This window comes from Balaenoptera physalus (assembly GCF_965194825.1).
Source record: "Balaenoptera physalus genome assembly, chromosome: 12".
In the NCBI taxonomy this organism is placed as follows: domain Eukaryota; kingdom Metazoa; phylum Chordata; class Mammalia; order Artiodactyla; family Balaenopteridae; genus Balaenoptera; species Balaenoptera physalus.
The window spans coordinates 8959857-8986917 of NC_138897.1; the positions used below are offsets into that span (position 1 = coordinate 8959857).

Consider the following 27061-nt stretch of genomic DNA (forward strand, 5'->3'; position numbering starts at 1 on the left):
ATGGTATCTGGAGATGGAGTCTTTGGGAGGTAATTCGATTCTGATGAGGTCATGAAGACAGGGGGCCCTTATGGTGGGATTAGTGACCTTATAAGGAGAGATACCAAGGAACTTGCTTCCTTTCTCTCTCCACCATAGTGAGGACACAGCCGGAAAAGGGCCACCTGTAAGCCAGGAAGAGGGCACTCACCGGGGAATCGAACCAGCCGGCCACCTTCACTTTGGACTTTCCAGCCTCCAGAACTGTGAAAAAATAAATTACTGTTGCTTAAGTCATCCAGTCTATACTATTTTGTTATGGCAGCCTAAGCTGACTGATAATTTTTAATTATTGAAAATTTGGCATGTTTTTAATACTAATACATTTATAAATATTCTCTTTCTTGTTGGAGATTTTCATGTCTTGTTTAAGAAATCCTACCCTGCCGTACTGATATGTTATCTATCTAGATCTAAAAGTGTTTTAGTTTGGCTTTTTATATGCATGCGTGTAATCTACCCAGAATTTCTTAAAGATGTGAAGTAGGAGTCCAATTGCATTTTGTTCCCCATACGAGTATTCAATTCACTCTGGTATTAGTCCTGACAACTTCATTTACATACTGCTCCATACTAGTTATCTAGTTGTAAAACTTACCAGGTTGTTCTCATACTTAAAAACCTGCAATGATTCCCTATTACTTATCAAATCAAGTCTAAGTTCCTTGGTATTTAACGTAAAGTTGATTAAAGTAACAGCTCCCACCGTACTCTTCCTATTTCTTACGCTCTGTGGACACTTAATTACCTAATTTCCCCAATATATTCTTTTCTCAGTGAATGTACCCTTGACTCATCTTCATTTCTAACTTAGAGTTTGTCTCATGTATGCTATCCTCCACTTCAGGATAAATACACATCAAACCTTGTACACCCTTTGTCTTTGGTTATTCTCTCCTTACTCTGTGATGGTTTTCATCCTCTTCTGTGCTTATAAAAAACATACTTATCTATAAAGTCCATCTTTACATGTTATCTTATTTCTCTTTATCTCAGTGAAAATTTTGCCTCTGCAATAACTTCTACTGCATGCTATGGTATCATACTGAATTCTTTATGCGTGTTTTCTCTTTAGCTTGAAAACTACTTGAGGGGGATAACACTCTATCTCATATGTTCATTAGATATTAATACAATAAACATTAATTAAATTAATCAAAACACGTTAATATATCTAATTCTATTTACTGAATTTAGAAGTACAGACTACATGAAATTTTGAGGCAGGATAAATAGATTGTTTGTATATATTTACCTTGCATTTAACAAAAACACTGAATGACCCCTCTTTGAACTTTCATGCTTTTGATTTTTGTTACCTAAGTTCTTTCATTTCCCATTTAGTAATCACATGCTAAATAATTTATAAAAATGTGCAATATTCCAAAGGAAAGTCATCAGTAACACAAAATAAGAGGATATAAGGCCAAGGAGGCACTCAGCTTCTTGACTCTGCATAAGAGACAAAGAATAATGTGACTCTATATGTTTAGGCATAGAAAGGTTATCTTGGGTAATATTCACTAGCTGCTTTTCCTCTCTGAAAAGGAGAGCATGAATTTTATGAGATCAAAAGAGAATTGTCTAAGTGAGTATGTGATTAAACCCTGGAAAAAGCTGTCATCAAGGAGCAACAACTGTCCCTGTGATAATAAAACCCATCATTGCTGGTTTAAGAATAGTCTTTAGAAGCAGAAAATTGGATCCATTGCCCTATCATGTAATAGGAGATCAACAACTTCACTCTTTAAAGTCTACTTGGATTATAAATCCTCGTAGACTCCCATTAAGATATATTTAGATTTGTAATGCTATCAATGTGATTACCAGTTGTAATAAATTAGCCTGAGAGTTTAAATTGCATATTGATGACTATAAACCACAAAAAGATTCAGAAAAATGGTCAGTCTCCAAAAATAAGTGCTTATTTAAGTACCACCATTTTTATTTTGGTGTATTCTTTAAATATAGACAAGTATAATAATGATAACTTGAAACCTCAAATTTAATTCTTCATTCAATATGCTAGAGATAAAAACATTTTAAAGTTGCTTGCACATATTTTATCATAAATGATTTTAATTTCTCTTACTAAAATGTGTTTTGTGGAAGAATCAACTTTAATATATTTAACATTAATTTTGCTTGTTTTTGTTAAAAATTTTAAATGACTGTAAACAACTATTATTATTACACTATTCTTTGTAAATCATATCTAATGATAAGAATGGGGCTTCCCTGGTGGCGCAGTGGTTGAGAATCTGCCTGCCAATGCAGGGCACACGGGTTCGAGCCCTGGTCTGGGAAGATCCCACGTGCCGCAGAGCAACTAGGCCCGTGAGCCACAACTACTGAGCCTGCGCGTCTGGAGCCTGTGCTCCGCAACAAGAGAGGCTGCGATAGTGAGAGGCCCGCGCACCGCGATGAAGAGTGGCCCCCGCTTGCCACAACTAGAGAAAGCCCTCGCAGAGAAACGAAGACCCAACACAGCCATAAATAAATAAATAAATAAATAAATAAATAAATAAATAAATAAATAAATAAATAAATAAATAAATAAATTTTAAAAAAGAATGAGCTTTTAAGAACATTACCATGAACTTTTAATACTTTAATATGACATCGTGAGTGTACTCAATGCTACTGAATTATATTCTTTAAAATGGTTAAAATGGTGAATTTAATGATATTTGTATTTTCTCACAATAAAAAAATTATATTGTGATCCTTGGATGGTAGATTAATGTTTGTTAATTCTTCTGTAAATATTGTTATTATCATTTCTTTCAATAATTCTCTCTTCTCGCTTCTCCTCTTCTAGAACTCCAGTTACTCCCATTCTATGCTCCGTATCACCTCCCCTCTCTTCAGGTGTCTCTTTTTATTCTCTTTGCTGCACTTTGGATTATATATACATGGTTCTGAGCTCTGAGTTCACTAATTCTTTTTTCAACCTGTTCATTGAGTTTTTATCTCAATAGTGATTTAATTTTCATTTCTAAAAGTTCCATTTGTGTTCTTTTTCAAACTTATGTGTTCAAATTCCTTACTGTATAACTACATTTTAACTGTATCCTTTATTACTTTAAATATTTTTCACTCATTTTTCTCACGTTCTGTATTTGACAGTTCCAACACCTAGAGTTCCTGCATGATTAAATCTGTTTTTTTCTTGTTACTGCTGAATACACTACTTGTTATCTCAATTATTCGGAGGCAAGCTCTTTTTAATTCTCTTGACTTATATCAAAGACCCCAGTTTTAGTCCTCCCCGCCAACTCAAAACAAACACGAATTCCATTAGTGAGTAAGTAGAAGAAAATTGTCTCTGCTGCAGTGTTCCTGGGAAGCTCCATGCTACTTAAGGTTTCTGAGCATCTGTATATGTTTCTCAATCACCTGGAATATCATTCTCCACATTCTTCACATGGATAATTCCCCCTTTTACCTCCCAGACCCATCAAAGGTACATCCTGCAGAAGGCCTTTCTTGACACTCCCTCTACTCCTACAAAGTACTCTTGGGCACATCATACCCACTTCTTCAGAAATGTTTATATCCTTGTATTATAACTTTCTATTTTAATTTTTCTAGCTCTCTCACTAAACTACAGAATCCCTGAAAGCATATGCTATTGTTGTTCTCCTGACTTACAGCCCTGCTCCCGATCTTATGGAGTATTAGGCGCTCGATATATGTTTGCTGAATAAAAGGCTGACTAAAGTAAAAATCTGGAATGTTGAAAAATGAATTTATCTACCAGGGCATTTGGTAACTGTACTGGGTATTTCCCCTCTCCCTTCTCCACTCCCACAAGCACTCTCTCTTCTACCTGCTCTGTGCCCAGGAGGCTGACATCAATCTCACTGCTCTCTGGCCTCCTGTTGGGTTTGGTCAACGAGAAGCATGAGTCAAGGATGTGAAGCAGGAGGGTGTTGACTTCCCCAGTTTTCTCCTGGTGGAGTCAGCACGTGTCAGCTATGTGACATTCCACCAAAGACCATAGCTCCTTTCATGAACTCCTCTCCATTCAGCTATTATTTTGGGTTCTGTGTACCCCTCCTTTCCCCCCCAGCCTGTCCCCCACATCTGAACTATGAGTGGTAAAGCCACTCCACTGTGTCTAGTTCCAGGATCATGTGTTAGCTCTTGTTAGGTCCATTATGCCTTACCAAAACCTTTGCAAATATTCCCTTTAAACTCTTGTCAAATTACCCAGTTTGAAGACTGCTGGCTCTTGACGGGTAACAATAATGTCACAATGCAGAACTGACTGTGATTGGGGGTAAATCTAGCCTTCCTTATGAAAGATAATACAATTAAAGACGAATTTTTTAGAATGTAGTACACAAAATTTAAGTAAAATGTTCAAAATGACATGAATGAACCTGAAGGACATTATGCTAAGTGAAATAAGCCAGTTATAGAAAGACAGGTACTCCATATTTCTACCTATATGAGGTATCTAAAATAGTCAAACTCACAGAAGCAAGAATCGAATAGTGGTTCCAGGTGATGGAACGGGGTGTGGGAGAAATGGGAGTTGTTGTTCAATGGATATAAATCTTCAGTTATGCTCAGTGAGTAAGTTCTAGAGATCGGCTGGACAACATAGTACTTATCATTGACAATACAGTATTGTGCACTTCAAAATTTGTTAAGAGAGTAGATCTTATGTTAAGTGTTCTTACCACCAAAAAAAAAAAAGGGAGGTGGAGACATGAGAAACTCAGAAAGATGTGGGAAATGTCTGTTACGTTGATGGTGGTAATGGTATGGGTGTTTTCATAAGTCCAAATTAATCAAATTGTACACATTAAGCATGTTCAGTTCTTTGTATATCAATTATTCCTTAGGAAAGCTGTTAAAATTATATAAATTATTTAAGGTTTACCTTTAAGGCAGAACCAAATATAATAGTAATTGCTTTTTTAAATAAAAGATGAAAACCTTGTAATGGTATAGATTCTGTGGGGTTAAAGAGAAAAAAATTAGCAGGTAATTTAAGGGCTAGAGTATAAAACCAAACACTCTGAAGGAGAATTTCAGAAGTAAATTTTTGCCTATAGATGTAAAAGTTTCATGACTGCATTTATCTTAAGACCAAAGAAGATGCTGGGCTATTGCTAGGTCTGAAGCCAGACCATCACTGCTCCTCAGAAACGCTGTGATCAGGGACTTTGCTATTCTTTTGTGCAATCTCAGTATGGTTTGGATTAGAAAAGAAGCATATCACGTTGAGTAAGAAACTGTTTAAGATTCCTTTCTGAGAAAAAGTTAATAAATCTTCCAACAGCCCTTTGAAATTTCTTTTTGATAGAACAAGATTCCCAGCTGAAAACACTTAAAGTGTCTTTTTAGTAATCTCCAAATGTTTTATCACCTCTTCAGGTGATGAATTGTACTCAGAAATAGTGAAAGTAAGGGTAAGTCTAAGGGCCCAGAAATTATGCAAAGGTTGTTTCTTTTCAAAGAAACTCTTAATCTGGTGGTAATATATTGAGAGATTGGTGTTCAAGCACACATCTGGAGTCCATTTCTAAGGATTAAGACAAGACGTTGTACACTGTATATATATTTTTAATTTGCTATAAGTTAGTACAAACATTAAAGGTCTACTCTGTCCTGTGTTAGGTAATTTACATGACAGTGCAAATAATATGACTGAGTGTATGGGATAAATACAGAGAAATTGTCTCGGCATCTTAAGAAAGCCTAATAAATAGCACCCTTCATCCCCACCTGAGTTCTGAACATAATAAAAATTAGGCTAGGAATAAGGCCTTTGGAAACATCATCTTTATTCTTCATGAGAGTAAGTTGCAGGAGGTAGCATGTAGCAGGGGGTGAAATAAGCTACCTGACCTGCAGGCTTAGTCCTAGTCACAGAAGAAGCTGGAAGGCCACATGCTTTCCTCACAAGAGCTGGGCCCCTGAGCACAGGACATGGTCACAGCAGCAGAGAATGTGGGTTGCCTGTGGTCAGGCTGGCTTCCAAAGAGGATAGCAGATCTGAGCTGAACCAAGCCTAGCACATTCCTTCTTCTCAAATTTCCACCAGGTACCTCACTCCCTCCCACCTGAGGGAATGACTGAGAAGGTAGAGGGAACGGGAGTGTTGAAAGAAAGGCTCCCCTGACTCCAAAAGTAGGAAAGGACAGGTCAGTCCCAACATGGCTCGGTTCTTCATTCTCTTAGCTCACTGAGCCAACCCCACGTTCGATCAGGTCGTGGCTATTCTTCTAGGGGAAGGAAACCAAATGTCAATCAGCCTTAATGGGACTGAATCTGCAATACCAACTACTGCTCCCTTGGATAGACTTCTGAGCCCCTGCCCTGGTTACACTTGCTGCATGACTATATTGCTGAAAACATAGTGGTATACAGTAACAATTTTTTAATGCTCACATAATGACACAGTGTGGATGTCTTGTCTCTGCTTCACCTGCTCTGGGGCCTTGACCAGGGTGACTCAAGAGCTGGGGGTAACTGGATAGGTGGGAATCATCTGGAGGCATCTTCACATGCATGTCTGGGTTGAAGCTGTTGGATGGACCTCAGCTGGAGCTGTCGGCAGGAGCGCTGCACACGGCCACTCCATGTGTCTGAGCTTCTTCTCAACCTGGACACCTCAGCGCGGTGGACTTCTTACACAGCAACTCAAGGCTTCCAGACAAGTGTCCCAGGAGAGCTAGATGGAAACTGCATGGCTTTCCCTGACCTGGTCCCAGAGTTTAGGCACTTCACTTCTGCTGCACTTGATTCTTTACAAGCTAGTCACTAAAAGGTACAGATTCCAGAGGAGAGATCATCAACCGTCAACTCTCATGAGAGGAATAGTAAAAGATTTCCAGACATGTTGTAAAACCTCCACAGTCCAATAGCTGTTAGTGTTGATTTTGTCTCATAAGATCTGAAATTATTCAGAAGAATATATTATCTCCAAGACAAGTTTGCCACCAAGACTGAAAATTACCTCTCTGTTCTATTTCCTATCTAACCTGTGTCCAGTTAAGTAATTAAACAAAGCATATCAGAAGACCTTGAATGAGATTAAATGACACCAATAAGGTAATCCAATAATAAGTTGCAAAAAGATATTCCAATAATAAAATTCCAACAGTATAGAAATGTTCCATATGTTGAATATAGTTTCTCATTAATGAAATTCCCAGGAAGAAATTAAATGTAAATACTAAAAGTTTTCAATTTCAAAGACTTCAAAATCTGAAGGAATTAAAATCCAATAAAAAATTTCTTGCACTTTTAAGTTAAAGCTCAAAGAAATTAATTCCTCCTCAATTTCTTTTTCTGCTCAGTCTCAGCTAAAATAAGATTCTTAATAACTGGATAAATTGGAGGTTCCTTCTGTAGCAGCAGGCTAGCGAATCACTCCCTGAAATGACTAAAGTTCCTTCGGGCTTCAAAAGTTGTGTTAATTCAATCCCAAGTTTTCCATCAGCCTCAACAAAGATTTGAGAAGTTCAGATATCTGGAAGGACATGAGTTCACAGAACTTACTCTTACTTGGCTCTTATATAAAGTCAAAGTATCTGATCCATTAAGAGACAGAGAATGCAGGGCAGGCAGCGCTGAGGCTTTGAGAGACATCCAGGTGCTGACTCCCCAGGGTTCTTACTCGCAAACTGACGTGCTCTCTGGATTGAACCACCAAGATGTGTGCAATGAATCTAGGCTTCCAGAGAGCTCAAGGCAGAAGTTCCAAGAGAGATTTTTAATGTACCTCTGATCACATAGTCAGGTCAGACGGTCTAACCCATTATGCCAGTTGAAAATCATAAGTAAACAAAGCGGCCCTCTGAGTCAGAATTAAATGGCACATTATAAATTCTATTACCCTTATCTTGGCCTAGAGTCAAAGCCAGACATCTAGGCATCCCCAGAAATAAAGATAGATCCATTACAGACCAACTGTACATTTCCTTATCCTATAGTCTCTCTTTTAAAGATTATCACTACACTGTCCCTATACCCAGCAAATTTAGAAAACAAAGCAATCTGCAGCCTCGAAAAGCAGTTAAGTAAGCAAAATTTGATTCATACTACCCAATACTTAGTGATGCCAAAGAACATAGTAGAAACTCACTGGCATTGAGGGAAGGAGGTAGATGAAAAAAATGACTGCTTTCATCTCTATCAGAACACCCACACCCACCAATCTGCAGTATGGTCCACGAGCAATTAATTTAAACCTACAGAACGGATAAATTAGCCATCAAGAAGTGAATTCTGCCATGGTGTTTATCTTATATCCAGGCATAAATCACTTCTATCAGAGTGACATATGGAATTTAATGGTCTTTTGTGACTTGAATTGTGTCTCTAAAAAGGTACACTGAAGTCTTAACCCCTGGTATCTGTGAATGTGAACTTCAGAAATAGAGTCTTTGCGGAAGGCCTTAAGGTGCTAGTTAAGATGAAGTTATCCTGGAGGAGGGTGGGCCTTTAATCCAACATGACTGGTGTCCTTACAAGAAGAGGAGAAGAGACAGACAGGGAGAACGCCATGTGAAGAGAAAGGCAGAGATCTGAGTGACGCATCTATAAGCCAAGGATGCCGAGGATTGCCTGCCATCACCAGAAACTAGGAAAGAGGCATGAAACAAATCTTTCCCCCAGAGCATCCAGAGGGAACCAACCTCGCAGACATCTTGATATTGGATTTCCAGCCGTTGTAACTTAGAGACAATACTGTGGTATCATTTTAAGCCTTCAGTTTGTGGTCAATTGTTAAGCAGCCCTAGAAAACTAATACACAGCCTGACTCCATTCTTTGACGTTTGACTGCTGGCAGGTATTAAGCCTCACCTCTCCCTCTTTTCCTCCTGCCCCACAACTGGAAAAGCAGATACAGATGCCCAGTGCCACCTCCCTTATCACCTGCTGTAATCCTCACCCTGGTCCCACCCACTAATCACAACAAAAGCCCCAGCCTCCTTTCCCTGCCCCCTCAAGCCATTCTGCACCTCTCACCGGAAAGCCTCGTTATGTGAATAATAAACATTTATAGTTTCTTTGCATGTTTATGGTGTCAACACTCTTGACATCTGGGCCAAATTTTGGATAGTGGTCCTTTCTCTTTCTTCAGGGAGGCCACATACGGAACATACCTGCCTGTTGCAAAGTTGAGGCATCTGCCACATTGGCGATCCTATCCCTGAGTCTTACTTGTAGCACAATAATTCCTACCCCATTCACCATATTCAAAACCTCTTCATTCCTGCTTCCTTTTGGAGCCCGTTTCTCTGCTACCCCAGGATTGCACTGGAAGTGGTTCTGTTTACTGACAGAGGCATCAGGTTCTCTTGTGAGGAAGAATTCAATCCCTGGCTCAATCATGTCTACTGAGGAAAGGTGCATCTCTTTGGTTCAGCTCATGAATGTTTGCTGGAGCTGGTTCGACCCCCTGGGTATAAGTCACAGCATTGGAACCAGCTCTGCAGCAGGGGCTACCATTGGTCCCATCAGCCCTCCTCTTACAGTTTTCCCAGAAAACGTAGCCAACTGGAATCCTAGAGAATCAGAGCCTGCGTTGAAAGAATGTAATGTGAGAACAAGTGTACGTGAACAGTGCAGTGAATACTTAGTTGAATACCCAGGTCTCCTTCATGGCAGGTACACCCACCCGCCACCTGGCAAAACTCACAGACGACACTTTCCCCAGAGAAATGCCCTCAGCCAAACAGAAGCCACTGCCCCTTCCAGGCCACTCCACCCAACTCTCTGAGGGTAAATTATAGCCAATAACCGACTGAAACAGAGGAGGTTACAAAGGTTGACTCCTTTGTCTCAAGATAGGGCCAATCTTGTGCAGTTCACCCTTAGAGCTGTGCTGTTGAATATGGTAGCCACCAGACACACATGGCTATCGAGCACCTGAAATGAGATATGCTGTTTACACATGGGATTTCAAAGATTTAGTATGAAAAAAAGGGAAGATATTTCATTAATAGGTTTAATATTGATATATGCTGAAATGACAATATCTGGTTTAAGACACAGATATGATATAAATCATCAAGATAAAAATGTTTGAAGAAAACATAGTGCAAATATAATAACTAGCACTATGGCATAAAGAAGAAGTTCCAAGTGTGATGTGCTTAACCGATAGCATTAGGACACAATGCCAAGTTATGTGCCTGGAGCAATAACATGAATAATGGTTTTGATCAGAGTACTACAAAAACACTACTTAAGTCAGACAGGTCTTATGTTGGCTCATACTCAGTTAACATGAATTTACTCTCAAGTTGGGGAGGGATCTTCGTGTTTTACAGATGTCATTCCTGGGCTCAATATTTAAGATTATCATCATTGTTTTGCTGAACAAAAAAAATTCACACTTCTTTAAAAAGGTGGGAACCCACAGAATAAGATGGGACTAGGATTCAAATTTTAAATAATTTTAACTTTGAGACTTTCTCAAAAATGACATCCACTGGGGAATTTTGCACTTTTGATTGGTGTTTGTCGTAGGACAGCCTTTTGTTACTCCAAATACTTATTTCAAAAAAATATTTCTAAAAAATTCTGAAAATTCTTATCCAGTTTAACTCTATTATGCAGTGATAAAATATTGTTTATGTACAAAAAGGTATGGTATTTGGCAAAAAAGAGCTGTTAGAAAAAGTGTATCCGGTCACTAGATTAAACAGGTGATGTTACCAACAAGGCTGCCTGCATAATCTCATCCCGCCACATGATGTCGCTCTAACGTAAGGTTCAAAGGATGGAATAAAATCTCTAGAAGAAAATGTAAAAGACACACTTTGCAAATAAAAATGTTCAGTTAGAACTATTGTGAGCAACACAGATGTTACAACATTAGGCGTTCCTAATGGGTGAGTTTATACTGTATCTCACATGTCACTTATCGAAAAAAGGACTTCTTGTTAGAGAGTCCTGGACATATGGGAAACCTGCAGCTTGGTGAGAGCCCCCGGTAAGAAGTGTCCAGGAAAGTCATGGGTGTGTGTGCACTTGAGTTTCCTTACCAGATCTGCCTTCATGCCAAACAGGTTATATAAAAAACAAAAACAAACAAACAACAAAAACACTACACCAGGAAATGCTACAGTAGAATTTAAGTACATCAAAGACAGATAAATTTATAAAGCTTACAGTGTGTTAGAGCAGATCACCTGCAAAGGAACAAGGATCAGAAAGACATTAGGAATCACACACACAGAAAAAAAGGACACAAGAAAACAAGAAGTAGAATGATTTTTTAATATTTAAGGAAAAGAATTTTGGATATAAAATGATATACCCAGGACCTCCCTGGTGGCGCAGTGGTTAAGAATTTGCCTGCCAATGCAGGGGACACGGGTTCCAGCCTGGTCCGGGAAGATCCCACATGCCGCGGAGCAACTAAGCCTGTGCGCCACAACTACTGAGCCTGCGCTCTAGAGCCCGCAAGCCAGAACTACTGAGCCCACGCACCACAACTACTGAAGCCCGCGCGCCTAGAGCCCGTGCTCTGCAACAAGAGAAGCCACCACAATGAGAAGCCTGCGCACTGCAACAAAGAGTAGCCCCCGCTCGCTGCAACTAGAGAAAGCCTGCGCACAGCAATGAAGACCCAATGCAGCCAAAAATAAATAAAATTAAAAAAAGAAAGTCAAATAGAGACATGGAAAATATTTTTTTAAAAATTATATGCCCAAGTAAATGTCATTTTAAATATGTTGTTATAATAAAAATATATATATCAACAATATAAGGCTTCAGATAATTGCCTAAATTAAGAAGTCCTTTATAAACACTCATGAAGGAAATACTAAAATGAGTTGCTTCAAGAGATATGGGAATGATGATCACACGACATCATAAAGTATTGTGTAGTGTAAAAAAACCAAATGCCAAAGAAATGCAAAAGAAAGAATACCCATAAAAGCTCTGTTCTAAATTCTAGACAATATCAGCCGGTAGAGGAGGAAGAAGACAATGTTAACTACTCATACCTTTCACTCCCTCTTTGTCCTGCCAGGTTGTGGGAAATAAGATGGAACTTTACTAGAGAACGGTACATAAAATGATCGAGTGTTTCTTTCAAGAAATGCACTTATTCGGTTGTGATCTTTGGCCTGAAGAAATATCTGAAAAGGTTAACATTTATAAAAGTCTGCATGGAAATAAATCGGAGAAACTCATTTTGAGAAGAGTTTAGGAAGCACTGCTTTAAATCTGAAATAGACTGAAAATTGTGACATTTGAGTCACTACACATAAAACCCTTGGCATTTGTGGATTCCTATTTGTGGTTTAAATATACGTGATACATAAAATTTCTCCCTAAGCAAGGTGATGACAGTAATCGCTTGCTATTGTCATCTTGTGGCATTCAAAACATAGTGCATCAGGCTGACTCTAAAATGCAGGTTGGATTTAAAATAATACATATATTGGTCCCCTGCTGTTTTGGCTAATCTCGACTTCTGATGCTGCAGCCTTGTGTAATAAACACACTTACAGAGGACACTTCTCTAGCTGTTTGTGTTTTCCAAGCTAGGTATCTCTTGTCACCCTGGGCCTCTTAATGAGCCCTGAAACGAACTTCCTCAGGGGCAGCAAACTATTCTTTTCAGTTCTTCCCAGAGGACAGGTTTATTTTTGCAACTATAGCAACCACTGCTAAATGCTTTTTCTCTGGCTTTTTAAGCTTCTTATTATTGTGTGTCTCTTTGCAAAGATACTGTAGAAGGTTTCAGCTCTTTGAAACTCTTGCCTTAAAAAGCCAGGCTTTGTCCATAATAAATCTTTATTATAAATAAAGCATGGACTTTGTTATTCTCCATTTATTTGTATGTGTATCTGTAACCCCTCCTGGGAAATGCAGGCACAACTTGGGCAAATAACAGTAGTCAGTTGCTCTTTGATGTTGAAACCCATGGTTCCAGCAGATGTCGCCATTCCCATTATTAACCAAAATTTGAACCTAAGGGTCCTTCCAGGTGAATAGAAACCACCTTAGCTCTTATGAAGGAAATATCACAAAATAGAAGTAAACACAGGCGATCAAGTATAAATTTTATTTTTTAATAATTGAAATTATAGAGACGGTTGGTTGGAAGACCTTTTAGGTAAGTTCTCATTTTAGGAAAGTTATTGGTAGTTTATTTCCAAAGTCTTAGTTTATTTGTCTATAAAGAAGAGTTACCAATTCATAACACTTGAAGTTGCTATGAGTGTTACATAGTAACATATGCCATGAGCCTGGCATGCATGGCATGCGGTACGCCTTTGACAAATAATTTTGCTGTGCTTCAAAAATAGGATTTGCATGGCAAAGCCAAATTATCAAGAACTCAATCCCTAAGTAGTCAGCAGTGTGAGCAATACAGTCTCAACAAAATGATAGTTCCTTAATATTTTATTAGAAAAACTTTTATGATCCTGTTGAAATCTACATCTTCAGTGCCTCTCTCAAAGAACTTTTTGAAATTTCCAAACTTATGACTCAAAGTTCAGCCTTCCTCTCCCATGGTTACTATCACAGTATCTTCTCTTCCCTGTCTGTTCCCGGTTAACAACAAGGTAATTCTCAAAGGGACTTAAACAACCAGATTTGTAATTTTGATACAGTAAGAAAGTAATATGTGATGTGTATTCCTCTCCTTTCCTTCATTTATTTCTTCATGTGTTTCTTAGTGAACAATACTTATTTTTAAGTCTGAATATGTGGTCTTATTTTCTACAACAAAGATTAAGTATGCCAGAGGTATGAGTAATTGGTATCTTACTTTCAGGCCCATCTCATATCTCCCCTTCACTGCCTGAGGCTGACCTGGTTGGCCTTTGGCTTCATTTCTGAGCTGCTTTAGTGCAAAAAGACTTGTGAATTCACATACGGATCACAAACTGAGTTTGTTTAGCCTCTGCATAACCTTTTCCCCAGCTCTTACACCTCTATATAGTTCTCCTTATAAAATGGACGTCTTCCTCTTGTCCCTAGCCTAGATCACTCTAGGGGACATTCCCAGTCCAAAGATCAGGTCAGATCAGGCCCTGACTGGGTTCCATCGATGCTAAACCTTTATAGAGCCAGGTCTGTAAATGTGCAACTGGCATGGCAGGGATGACGCAAAATTATGGTTTTCTATCCATGATTCTGAGAGCCATGATATTCTGAAACATGTAAGAGAGAACTGGAAAACTTCAACCCTGAATACATGAAATCATATTATCTGTGGGCAGGTGAGAGTTACAAAAGAAAGACAACCAGGAGACCTTCCTACAAAAGCCCTCAAGAAATGCCAAACACCCATTTAGAGGAATAAGACCTCAAGGTATGATTACTGTTTTCTGAACCCTTTGTGGGGTCCATCTTAGAAATACCAGAAACACTTAAAATACACAGGGTACTCACATAAAAGCCCTGAACTCCAGCAAACTCTGCCTGGCCCACATAAAGGAGATTCAGGATCTCTTCCCCAAAGCACTATATTTTATTGAAATTAACTCTTCCACTCTCTGAATTTTAACACTTGAGTAACTGAACATGTATCAAAATGGAGACAGTTCCTCTGACTGATTTTAGAATACTAAAGTCAGAGGATTGAGAAATTACTTTTATTTGAAAGAAAAACATCAGGAAATATATATTTCCTCCAAAAAGAGCTTGAACTATACCAATTCAAATAATTTTCTGAATTTTAAATTAAGTGGAAATGGTGTTCAGACATTCAAAGTGGAACAATTGTCTGTTTGAAGAGCTTTCCTCTAAATGAATTTGACAATTGATATATACCTGAATTAACATTATTATGTAGCATATTATATAACAGATATATATTTACATATATATATTAATAAAATTAATGGTTTCTCCCTCTGTCTAGCGAAATGACCTAAAGGCAATGGCATCTCAGAAGGGACCGGCCTAATACGTAAATGAAAGCCCAGATTATAGTTTCTAAAATTAATTTTCCATGAAAAGGAAGCAGGATTTTTGGAAAGATAATTGATTCCACGTCTGGGGAAGGAAGGTATAAAAGAATGTAGAACTTCTTTATCAGAAGCCAAGGTTTCATTCAAGGATTAGTGAAATCAGATCAAAAGAGAACAGGAACCAAATTATAGAGGTTTGCTTGTGACAAGAAGAGCATCAAAAACAGAATAATGACTGCCGTTAACTGAAATACATTAAATCTATTAAAGTCCTGAGTCCATGATACATAAAAAGATAAATATTAATTAAATACACCTTCTTGAAGAAGGTCAAGAGATCAGAATATATTCCTACTGGATCTTATTAGTTATTGTTGACACATTGATCATATTGATGAATGATACACAATCTAGTAAGCATTAAATATATCACCTAAAAGACATTTTTTGACTCAAGGAAATGGCCTTATAAGGGAGACATGCAGTCAGATTGAAGACATATGACAACTATGATCAATCTATCATTTTTAAAATCAGTCAGATTTGTATGTTTTTAAGAATATGAATGAGTCCAACATTGCATTAATGTTTAAAAGTCCTTAAAATTCAGAGGAAAAGATATTTACAGATCTAAGTGTTCTAATCAGCTACTTATCCTGGGTGGAGCTGCAGACTTCTATGAGCAGACAGAATTACATGAGTCAATCCTCTGTTGAAATTATGAAGGAATTATAATAACTAAAAAGGTTTAAAGTGTTTCTTCAGATCGACAAGAATCTAAGTTTATTCCCCTGGGCAAATTCTCTAGAAGTGAATAACCTAATTAACTAGACTATTAACTGACTTCCCTAATTGGGTTAGCCCCTTTCAACCTTAGGGAGATTTAGTAAATATAGGTATTTTTGTGTAAGTTAAAATAGAGCATTGATATTTTTGCATTTCTAAGAGAATCTGACCTATTACGATAGCTTGGAATCTAATCTGAGATATGTAATCAAGGAGTTTATTTAGATGAAACCTTACGTTTTATATTCAGGATTAAAACATCTAAGAGAACCTTAGGTCAACTGTCTTCATAAATAAATTTTACTCACAGGGTGTGAGAATTCCCAATGTTCCACAACCACATACAAAATGAAAGCCAAATGGTATGCCCGTGAAGTTAATGCCTTTTTATGAAGTAGAGCATTTTGAAAATTGTTTGATATTTGTGTTTCCTTTTTGTAAAATGCCTGGTCGTGTGTTTTGCTCATTATTATGTGCTTTGTATTTCTTCTTATTGATTTTTTTAACTAATCCTTTTTTAGTTATCTATGTTGCACGTAACATTTCCAACTCTGTTGCTTTTCACTTTTTCTATAGTGTCTTTCAACAACTGTATCAACTTTCCTTTTGACTAGCAATTTTAAGAAATGCTTTGAGTCAAATATGTTCTTATATATTCTTCTAAAGGTTTTAATATATTGCTTGTCCATTTGCCTTCTTTCAGGCTGGAATGAATTTTTGTTAACGGTATAAGATGTGGATCCAAATGAATTGCTTTGTCTTTATGCATATGAAATCGTCTCAGCACAATATGTTCTATCATAGTTTTCTTCAATGTTCTCTCTGTCACATGTCCTTTGCATTTATGCAGAGTCTGTTTCTGGGCTGTCTATTCTATTCCATTGATCAATTTTCCCTGTGCTGATACCATATCATCCTCATATGGCTTTAAGTCTTGATATGCAGCAGAATAAATTCTCTCACCTTATTCTTTTCCTGTATGAACATCTTGGATATACTTGGAGGTTTGCTCTTCTATACACATTTTTAAATCAGCATGTCAAGATCCTTATAAAACACTTAAGATTTTCAATGAAATGTCATTGAATGATAGGCAATCTGGGAATAACAGATACCTGTGTAATGTTGCATTTTCTATCCACTAAAGTGTTTTATCTTTCCATTTATTGGTGTCTTGTTTAGATTATTTAAATAATGTTTATAATTTTATCCATATGGCTATCATACCTCTTAGTCTTATTTAACAAAAAAGGCAACATTTTTTGTTACTAAGTGATATGTTTTTTAAATGTATGTTTTCTCCTTATTGCTATTTTAAAAAAATACAATTAATTTTTCCATAATGATCTTAACCTAGACATTTTGCTGAACCTTGACTAGTGCTAATAATTTGCATGAAATCTTTTTAAAATTTTCAATATACGTAGTTTTATCTAGGATTAATAACTGTTTCCTTTTCTTCCCATCCTTTTGCTATCTCCTTTTCTTCTTTATTTTACTAGGACTTTATTTAGCCAGGACTTTCAGTGCAATATCCAATAGGTGTGATAATAATAAACTTTTAATCTGGTTCCTGATATTAAAGGAAATTCTTTTATTTTTTTACCCTTATAATGATGAGTATAAGTTATTGACCCTTGTTATGTATCTGGTACTTCCCAACCTTTGAGCATGATTAACACCCACAGAAAATACAGTTTTTAGCATGCAATGATGGAAATGGATGAGGCTTCTCAAGGCACAAGACAACAGACCAGGTTGTTCTGCCGACTCAGGCCCCACCAGCTGCGCCTAAGGCTGAGGAGATAACATGGTAGCACAGCTGCAACATATTCTTGGTTTGCAGGTTAAAGCTTTATCTTGATCTGAGGAATGTATTGGGTTGGCCAAAAGGTTCGTTCGTTTTTTTCCATAAGATGGCTTTAGTAGCACTTAGTTGTCTTTAACTTCATTCAAAACAATTTTTTTAGATTGTATGTGACAGCTGTCATATCAGCGTGCATTTAAAAAAGACATCAAAATTGGTGAGTTTTTGTGTAGTCATTTTAATATTGAAGATGGCAGAAAAAAAGTAACATTTTCGCGCCTTTTGTGCTTTATTATTTCAAGAAAGGTAAGAACACAACTGAAATGCAAAAACAGATTTGTGCAGTGTATGGAGAAGGTGCTGTGACTGATCGAACACGTCATAAGTGGTTTGTGAAGTTTTATGCTGGAGATTTCTCCCTGGATTATGCTCCACGGTCGGGTAGACCAGTTGAAGTTGATAGCGATCAAATCTAGACATTAATTGAGAACAGTCAACGTTATCCCACGTGGGAGATAGCCAACATACTCAAAATAGTCAAATCAAGTGTTGGAAATTACTGCACCAGCCTGGTTACGTGAATCGCTTTGATATCTGGGTTCTACATAAGTTAAGTGAAGACAACATTCTTGTCCGTATTTCCGCATGCGATTCTCTACTGAAACGTAATGAAAAGTTCCGTTTTTAAAACAAATTGTGGCGGGCAATGAAAGGTGGATACTGTACAATAATATGAAATGGAAGAGATCATGGGGCAAGCGAAATGAACCACCACCAACCACTCCAAAGACTGGTCTTCATCCAAAGAAGGTGATGTTGTGTATTTGGTAGGATTGGAAGGGAGTCCTCTATTATGAGCTCCTTCTGGAAAACCAAACGATTAATTCCAACAAGTACTGCTCCCAATTAGACCAACTGAAAGCAGCACTCGACAAAAAGCATCCAGAATTAGTCAACAGAAAACGCATAACCTTCCATCAGGATAACACAAGACCGCATGTTTCTTTAATGACTAGGTAAAAACTGTCAAATCTTGGATGGGAAGTTCTGATTCATCTGCCATAGTCACCAGACATTGCACCTTTGGATTTCCACTTACTTAGGTCTTTACAAAATTCTCTTAATGGAAAAAACTTCTATTCCCTGGAAAACTGTAAAAGGCACCTTGAACAGTTCTTTGCTCAAAAAGATAAAAAGTTTTGGGAAGATGGAATTATGAAGTTGCCTGAAAAATGGCAAAAGGTAGTGGAAGAAAAGGGTGAATACGTTGTTCAATAGTTCTTGGTGAAAATGAAAAACGTGTCTTTTATTTTTATTTAAAAACTGAAGGCACTTTTTGGCTAACCCAATAACTAGGAGGACCAAACTGGCCCAGTATTTTTATTTCTTTTGTTCAGTCCTTGGGTACTATTAGCAGCAGTGGTTTCAGTTCCTGGGTATACAAAGGCAAATCAAGAATAAATATCATACCTGCATATTCCATTTGAGTCATCTTGGAAGAATAGGAAAAGAGTCAGTGTAATCTGCTATGTGCTGAACCTTCTCCCCTAGGAATATTTCTCAGAAATAGCTGCAAATGTTGCTTTTCCTATTGGAAAGCAACATAATTTTATGAACTATTTGAACTTCAGCAGAGCCCAGTGGTATATGTTGCCATTCAGCCCATCACTGCATGGCTTGAGTTCCACTATGTCCACTCCTTTCCTGGGCCCACTTTGCCACTGCAAGTAATAGAACTAGAGCATCAACTTGATTCCAGTCACCTTCAGAAACTAGAAAGAATTATTTGGTGAGCAAGAGTTCTACTTTGATTTGCACTCAGGATTGCCATAGTGATTTCTGAAGAATGGTACGTGACACAGGGGTCTCTTTATCATTCAGTTATCTATGTCCACTTACCAGACCAAACTGCAAGTCCATAAGCAACCATTCAAGATACAATAAGCACGTAATTGCGGGGATTTTACTTGTGTCCAGTTCTCTTACTGCCAGGAATAGGGCCTGTAGCTCAGCCCACCGGGCTGCTGACTTGCTTTTGCCTTCTTCTGTGAAGGGTTTGTGATTTGCTGGACACAGGACAGCTATTTTCCTCATGGAGCCATGGCTCTCCATTCTGGAACTGCCACCTGTGGATCAGGCCAAGTCCCTCATATCCTTGGGAAATTGCTGGAATGATGAGGCCCATCAGTAAGAGCAGCAGACAAGTCTTCAGATGGCCTTTTCAGAGGTCCTAGTGGAAAACAGGCTACTTGCTCATGAATAAGTTATGAAAAGGTTGAGTCCCACTGTGTATCATGGCTGTAATATCCCTTCCATTTTATGAAGGAATTCAACATTTCCCTTCTTGTTGGGATGCTTTTTTGATACTACTCATGACATGGGGGTAATTCAGCAGTTGATATAATTTTATGTTCTTCAGTTAATGGGGCTGTCATGGTAAACACCCAATAACTAGCTAGTAACTATCTTTAAAAGAAATACATCACAGTGTATCTGAGCAGTATAAGATAATTTTCTAGTTGACCATGATTATGGGCTTTTGCCAAGAAGACTTGAGTCTGCATGAAGGCAGGTAGTTGACACTTTGAATATCATTTCCACATTGGTGTCTGTATTAGTCAGCACAGGCAGCTTTTAACAAAATATCATAGACTGGGTGGGTTAAACAACAGACATTTATTTCACAGGCCTCGAGGCTGGGAAGTCTGGGATGAGGGTGCCAGCATGGTGAGTTCCTGATGAAAGCTCTCTTCCTGGTAGGCAAGTGACTTCCTCATATGGGGGAAAGAGAGCGCTCCTGTCTCTTCCTCTTCCTATAAGAACACTAATCCCAACATGGGGGCCCCACCTGCCCCATGACCTCATCTAAACCTAATTATCTCCCGAAGACCCCATGTCCAAATACCATCACATCAGGAGTTGGGGCTTCAAAATATGAATTTGCAGGGGGGGCACAAACATTCAGTCTATAACATTATGCCTCTGGATCCCCCAAATTCATGTCCTTCTTGCATGCAAAATACATTCACCCATCCCAACAGCCCCCCAAACCCTAACTCCTTCCAGCATCAACTCTAAATAAGTCCAAAGTCTCATCTAAATTAGACGTGGTGACATGTGAGGTATGATTCATCTTGAGGTAAATTCCTCTCCAGATGAGAACCTGTGAAACCAGCTGCTTCAGTCAGTTCAGGCTGCTGTAACAAAATACCACCAACTGGGTGGCTTAAACAACAAAGGTTTACAACTCTGGAGGCTGGAAACCCAACATTGGAGAGCAGCATGGTTGGGCTTTGGTGTGGCCCTCCTCCTGGCTTGCAGGTGGCTCTCTTCTCTCTGAATCCTCCCGTGGTGGAGAGAGAGAGCACGAGTTCTGGTTTCTTCCTGATCTTATAAGGACACTGGCTCCATCATGTGCCCACTGTGATCTCATTTAAACCTAACTGCCTCACAAACACCCACCTCAAAATACCATCAGATTGGGCATTAGCACTCCAACATATGAATTTAAAGCTCCAACACAATTCAGTCCATTACGGTCCACACAGGATAGCTTGAGCTACAGCCTCTGCAGTTTCAAGAAGGCTTGTGTTGTTCAAGCTGCTAACCAAAAATGACCTTTTCCCAGGTGATGTAAATTAATTAGGCCCAATAGTGTCTTTAAGTGGGGGATATGGTTTCTCCAAAAGCAAGTAGGCCTATTAGGCATTAGGTCTCTTGTCTAGTCTAATAACAGAGGTTGGGGAACAAGAACATTGTATTCCTAGTGGTCTGCAGTGTATCACAGGGCACTCCAGCCCATATAATCCTCCCAAAGTTTACAGTCTATGCAAGGTTCTGGATTTTTTTCAGGGTTCATAAACCATCTTCCATCAGTCATATGATGATAGTAAAGTTGCTTTCAGGTTGATTCTCCGTTTCAGAAATAATCATAATGTCATCTCTATTGAGCACTAGAACACTGTAACCTAGCCGTATTATACTAGATCTGCCTCACTATACTTGTGACAGTACTTAAGGGAGTTCAAATATCCTTGAGGCAAATGTACATTGGAAACCATTCCACATGAATGCACACTGGATGACACTCCCTAGCAACCGATATTGAAAAAAGGCATTAGCCTAGTCAACTATGGAAAACCGGTCATCTTTAGCTTGTTGAATAATGGGTAGCAGTTGAATAGTCTGGACCATACTGGGGACTGCAGAAGCTATTAAGGCTGCTGTTTACTGGAGTCTCCTGTAGCCCTGGGTCAGCCTCCACGATCCATCATCTTCCTCACGGGCAACATCAGGTTACTGTGGAGTGAGGGTGTGGGATCAACACACCTGTCCTTAATTAGGACGGTAATTTTTTTGTGGCTGTAGGCACATGACAGTGGTTCAAATTAACCACTTCAAAACTCTAAGGGCTCCTATTATTCGAATCCAGTTACTACTGGATTTAGGGCAGATCTACAAGTTGTTTATCTTCCTTGTTCTACTCAGTACAGGGAAGGATTTTTAATCAAGGACTACATAGACAGCAATGATACATTCAGGTGAGGAAGTTACCCCCACAGCAGAATTTTGAAAATCACTTATTCCAACTTTTAATGACTTTAATTTTTATTCTTCTTATAGTAGCATCTCTCTATTCCCCTAAATTAACTCTATCACCTCCCCAAGGGGCTCACAAGCAGGCCAAGGCAGTGCTCCTGTATCCAGCTGACCTAAAAGAGTTTCTTATCCATCGGCAGGGCATCTCACCCACACATTTCTAAAAGGCCTTGGTTCTCGCACAGGAATTGGTCAGGAGAGCCCATCCTTCATGTCATGCTCTTCCTCTCTTCCTGCCTGTGGTTTGCAGTATTCTAAAGGTGTCCTATCAAGATTCACATACCCTGTTGATTCAGTTGAAAACTAACCTAGGCACTTCCCTGAAGGAACTTTAAAGATGGAATTAAGGTTACTAATCAGGTGAATTTACAATGGCGAGAGCATCCTGGATTATCCAGGTGGACCCAGTGTAGCCACATGAGCCCTTGAAAACTGAAGAGGAAGGCTGAAGCCAGAGAGTTGCAGCAGAAGGGAAAGTTAGAGAGATCTGAAGCATGAGGACTGGATCGACTGCTGCTGGCTTTGAAGGGGACCACAGTCAGGGAATGTAGGTGGTCTTTAGAAGCCGAGAAGAACTCCCAGCCACCAGCCAGCAAGGAAACGGGCTGCAGTTCCACACCCACATAGAAGTGGATTCTACCAGCAACTGGAATGAGCATGTAAGTTCTTTTCCAGAGCCTTCTGACACTTTGACTTTGGCTTTGTGGGACCTGGAGCAAGGAAACTAGCTGAGCTTACTAGGCTTCTAATCTACAGAACCATGAGATAGTAAATTTTATTGTTTCAAGAAGTAGTAATAGAAAACCCATACCTTGCCTTAGTAGTAAATGTGTGCATTTTGGAAACTCGATGCTGTAGGCTCATGAGAACCTTTATCTGAATTTCCCCTAATTTTGGACATGACAAGCATTTCTGCTTTGATATTTTTATATCTTGGGAAGTTCAAGGAGAGACAGTTGTGTTTCCTTGGCTTCATATAAAATTCTATCCAATTTCCTCCTTTTTAATGTCATTTTAAATTAACCATCTAAAGACTTCCACACCATTAGGTCCTGAATTCTTGCCCTTTACTTGTTTTGATTACTTTTTTTGGTAAAACCCTAACATTTGTATTATCTTGAAGTCTTATGGGAGGAAGCTGGGATTAAAGATCCAAAACTGCCTCTTTTACATCCTCTGAAGTCTCAAGAGCAAAATCACATATGGTGGGACGCGTTGTATCATAACCTGGGTGAGAGGCATCAAAGAGTGAGTTTGTTTCACTGTCACAGAGCCAGTCCAGCGCTGCCTGCATCAGCAGCATTTCTGCAGCTTCAGTAGATACTGACATTTCAATGACAAGGGAAGGACAGAGTAATTACTCTTCTCTTCTATTCATTCTAGGAGTGAACAGCTCCTGTCCTAATCCACTCTGGTCAGCAATGATTTTTCCTAGAACTATCCCCACAAAGATAGCAGCCAAGAGGATCAGGGATGAATGCAAACATCCCCCTCTACTCAACAGTGTTCCAAGCCAGAAACACTGAAACTTGATCTAAAATTCTCAGGAGCCATTTTAACAAGGGTCATCAGGACAGTGCTTGTAACAATTTACAAAACACCTCCACTTTGTTACTAATTAATCCCTTACTCCACTGGTTTCCTGCCCTCCATCATCTACTGGCCCTGCCTGGATTACCTTCTTGGCTGTAGTGGGTCTCCCAGGCTAAACTGACCCATCAGAAGTTATACTGCCCAGGTTCCTGTGGTTGGAGCTCCACTTGCTAGCCAAAGAGGATGAAACTCAACCCAAGGATATTCTGAACCTTTACTTTTGCTAACATTAAAAGCTTCAACTGGAACGGATTTAGCCAACCTGTCATCAGTTTGCTCTTGTCTTCTGATTTTGCTCGCTCTTGGCATTTAGGTTCTATCATTTCTAGATTGCAATGGGAAGTCTTATAATCAGTAACTGATTTCAAAGCCTGTGCAACTTCAAACCAAGTGTGGAAACCACCTCTGCACCAATAGTTCATTTTCATCCCCTTTCTCAGAATCATCCTTTTTCTTTCTAAATAATGCCTAAGCCACACTTTCAGCAAAAAGTAAGTCAGAAGTCTTCTAAGCAATCCCACGTCTAATGCCAACTGTACCAAAAGAGTGTTTGATTGCTAAAGAAGACGGCTTAGGACCCCAAAATAACAATGCTTATAAATTTATACTCTACTATAGGAAAAGGATACACTATAACTATAGTGTTGAAATAAAGGTTCAGATCACTGCCAAAGACTATCTCATAGCGAGGGGTCTGGGAAGGCTTGGTACAAGTTTCTATCTTCTATAAGGGTCATGGTTGTAAGCACTTTCTTTCTTGGATCAGAAAGATCTACATGTGCATAGAATGCCTTGGAACTAGGGAGCCCAAAATGGAATATCACTGGGTTATAAAATATTTTGCTGGTCATATACACATATTCTTGCTACAAAATCAGCCTTAACAGTATAAGTTTCCAGGGGGGGAGGTGCAAATCATCAATCTCATTCTTGCCAATAAACAATGCTGACAGGCTCGTAAAAACCACCCTAAAACTCCTCCAAACCATGGTTACAAAAGCGACATCACTAATCAGCATGTTTCACGTGTTGGAACCAGAGGTTAGTGTAATGCAGGAACTTTAGCAATACAGTTCAGACAGATTCCGGGTCTGCCAGAAATTAACCTGTACAGCACATCATGTTGAAGAATGGTCCTATTCCTAATTTTCTATTATGATTGGGGAGTTGATAGGTATCAAATTCTTTCACTGCATTTAATCATTTAAATGACTACATATTTTTCATCTTTTACCTGTTACTATGCAAAATTTACACTAATTTTTCCCCCTAATGTTAACCCACGTTTGTTTTTCTGGTGCTTTGCTACATCTGGTTTGATAATATTTTATTTGGAATTATTTTCCATTTTTGTTCATGAATGAATTGACCTGTATAATTCCTTTCTCATTCCAGGCCTCCTCTGGTTTTGTTACCAAGTTTATACAAGCTTTATTGAACCAACTGGGGAGTGTTACCTATTTTTCTATTCTCTGGAAGAGTTTGTAAGAGATTTTTTTTTTCCATAAAAGTTGTATAGCATATTTTCTTTTTAATTTCAAACTTCTGATTCGATTTCTTTAATGGCTATCCAATTACCGTCTTTTTAGTTTTAGAATCTATCTTCGTATGATGAATTTTTATAACTTTCTGATTTCATTTTTTCATAGATATTGCAATAAAGTTGATCTTTTTAATCTCAGCTATCTATATTTATGCCCCTCTTTTGGTCCTAATATTATTAATTAGTAATTAGTTTATTGAATAATCAATAATGGCAACATTTTCTCCTTCCCCTCCAAGAGACTGTTGTAGGCTGGAAACTTGCAGTGGGATAGAGGGTCTTGATTTACCATCTCTCTTCTGCCTTTCCGAGCTAGCTAACTGGGCCTTGACTCTTCAAGACTTGGTATGTAGGGAATAAGAATGGGATGAATGAAGGAGCTGTCTTACTTTAACTGGTCCAAGATTAAAATGACTTCCACTTCCCTGGGCCTGAAGTATGATTCAGCCTGTATCCTGGTGATTTCTGAATGCTTTAGATGTATTTTCATTTCTTCATCCTCTTTCATGTCTTCTCTATTTCTGGATTCACTATAACAAGAAATGTACCCATTTTATCGATTGCTTCAAAAAACACACTTTAGGACTTCTTTGAGTCTCTCTACTGTATCTTTTTTCCCTATCTCTCTAAATGAGTTAAGGTTTAAAGCATTTAGAACACAGCCTGACTATATATGTGCCATAAGTGATAACTCTTATAACCCACTAGGAAATAAACTTCACTAGAGTCCACTTTGTTCACTGCTATGTTCTCAGTGCATAGAACAGTTCCTAGCACAATAAAATAAAATGAATGTCCCTTTTTATCTTTTGAGCCTTCTTTTTCTGTTGTTTCTCCCACTTCTTAAAGAGAATATTTATTTCACTGATCTTCATTCTTTTTCATTCTAAAATAAAAGAACATTTACGTCTATAAATTTCTCTAAATGTACAGATTTTCCTGCATCCTACAATTTTAATAAGCATATTTTCCTTTCTTGTTTAGTTCTAAGTATATTGTAGTTCCTATCATTTTCAAACATGTTATTTGTGTTTTTAAATTTCTAGATTTGGGTAATATTTTCTTTTGTTATAGATTTATAAACTAATTGTGTTGTGGTCAAAGAATATATTATTAATAACAAATTTTTTTCAATCTGTTGAAACTTACTTTATGGTACAGTAGGTATATGCTTTTCTCTTACTTTTTCCATGTGTATACATTCCCTGCTTGTTGAATGTAGAGTTCTATAAATGTCTACTTTGTGTTCAAACTTTTGGTCTCAGGACCTCTGTATATTCTTAAAAATATACCGAGGACTCCAAAGACCTTTTTTTAAAAAATGTGGGTTGTATCTAACAGTATTTCCCATATTAGAAGTTAAAACTGAGACATTTAAAAATAAAACTTTTTAAAATTGTCATTTTAAATTAACAATAAAACCATTAAACAACTATAAAATGTAATTTTTTTCTAGTTTTTTTCCTCATATATGTTACACAAATCAATCTAAAAATTAATAGTGTTTTCTGAATTTATTTTGCCTCAACACCACTAAAGGAGACCTGCAGACCAGAAGCAAGAGCATCACCCAGGAACTTGTGAGAAATACAAATTCAGAACTACTGACTCAGAGTCTGTAAGGAGTGGTTGGAAACTGTGTTTGATCAGGCTCGCCAGGTAACTGATGCTTAGTACATATGAGAAGCACCGCTTTAATGCTGTACAATGATCTTTCCATTTAAAAATATATAGTTTTATTCTTACCTTTAAACTTTTATTGTTAGAGTCTATATACAGAAA

General features: G+C 38.2%; 1 long non-coding RNA gene across 1 annotated transcript in view; it reads right to left on the reverse strand.

Annotated features, from left to right (window-relative positions):
• LOC309639116 overlaps positions 1-27061 on the reverse strand; it is a 37494-nt gene that overhangs the window by 7550 nt on the left and 2883 nt on the right. The window contains exon 2 of the long non-coding RNA XR_014251478.1: positions 191-25809. This is a non-coding gene — a long non-coding RNA (uncharacterized lncRNA). The remainder of the gene's footprint in view (positions 1-190; positions 25810-27061) is intronic.